Source organism: Sitophilus oryzae, unplaced genomic scaffold (genome assembly GCF_002938485.1).
Source record: "Sitophilus oryzae breed Bouriz unplaced genomic scaffold, Soryzae_2.0 scaffold_1110_pilon_pilon, whole genome shotgun sequence".
Lineage (NCBI taxonomy): Eukaryota > Metazoa > Arthropoda > Insecta > Coleoptera > Curculionidae > Sitophilus > Sitophilus oryzae.
The window spans coordinates 1,179,769-1,180,847 of record NW_022145739.1 but is presented as its reverse complement, the minus strand read 5'-3'; the positions used below and the strand labels follow the sequence as shown (position 1 = coordinate 1,180,847).

Here is a 1,079-nt window from a genome sequence, read left to right as displayed (position 1 = left end):
ATCAGGATAATATTAGGTATTGATTTTCAGACAAGAATTAGATTACAGTGATGGTCAAAAGCATTTAGATATTGCTTTGAAATCTACAGATAAGATATGGCAGTTTCATTTTAAAGAACAAGATGTTAAAGTTTGTGATAAAATTGTCATCAGAAATACTGTCCACTTCAGTATTTATATAGGAAAATATTGGAGGATGAAGCTCTACCTACTGCCTCAGGTTAATTTAAATTCTGAATTGCAACAACAGCAACAAGCAAGAAGGGCACCATTAAATGAATATTATACACATCGTATGATCAAATAAAAAACGGCGTCAGTTGGCTTGGAAAATGAAAATCGATGGTATTTGCTATATTTACGCATATAAAATGACAGCGATCTTCATTTCGCCATCGCTGACGCCGTTTTGTCTCTGAGATATACAGAAAGAGTAATGTTATACACATAAATATTAACATTTTGCAGAGCAACAACACAATAAAAAAAACAAAATATGAACACCAGCAACTAAAACAGGAACCATTAAATGAATATTACACACGTAAGTACAATTTGATCGAATAAAATCGGCGTCAGCGATGCCTATGAAATGAAGATTGCGCAATGTTTATATGTAAAATGATATGGAGAATGTCATCGAGATGTTCATTTCCAAGCCAACTGGACGCCGTGTTTTTCGATCATACAGTATTATTATACATAAATAATAATATTATATACACATAAACATCCCTTGATAAAGATCAACATTTTGTAGAGCAATAACAGCATCAAATAATGGAAAATAATGGACCCTACTGCTCAAATCAAAACAAAATTTCAGCATTACCACTTTATTGGTTATATCAATAAAAAGAAATTATTGAGTTTATGAGTCTAGATCCTACAAACAAGCAGATCTATCACATAATATTAAATGAAGATTTATCTATTATAGTATGTATAAACACTTTGCATCTTTTATTCAATGTTGTAATGAATTAACAAATTGCAGGTAATTTATTCTAATAACGAAAAAGAAACTTTTGGATCAAAAAATATTTTCTTCTGATAAGGGTTTATATGAATATTAATTT

At 29.9% G+C, this 1,079-nt stretch overlaps 1 long non-coding RNA gene across 1 annotated transcript; it reads left to right on the top strand.

Moving 5' to 3' along the window:
* Positions 1–459: 459 nt before the first annotated feature.
* LOC115881388 lies at positions 460–815 on the top strand. Its single transcript, XR_004050038.1, has 2 exons — positions 460–544; positions 761–815. It is a non-coding gene; the product is annotated as an uncharacterized LOC115881388 (long non-coding RNA).
* The last annotated feature ends 264 nt before the right edge of the window (positions 816–1,079 follow it).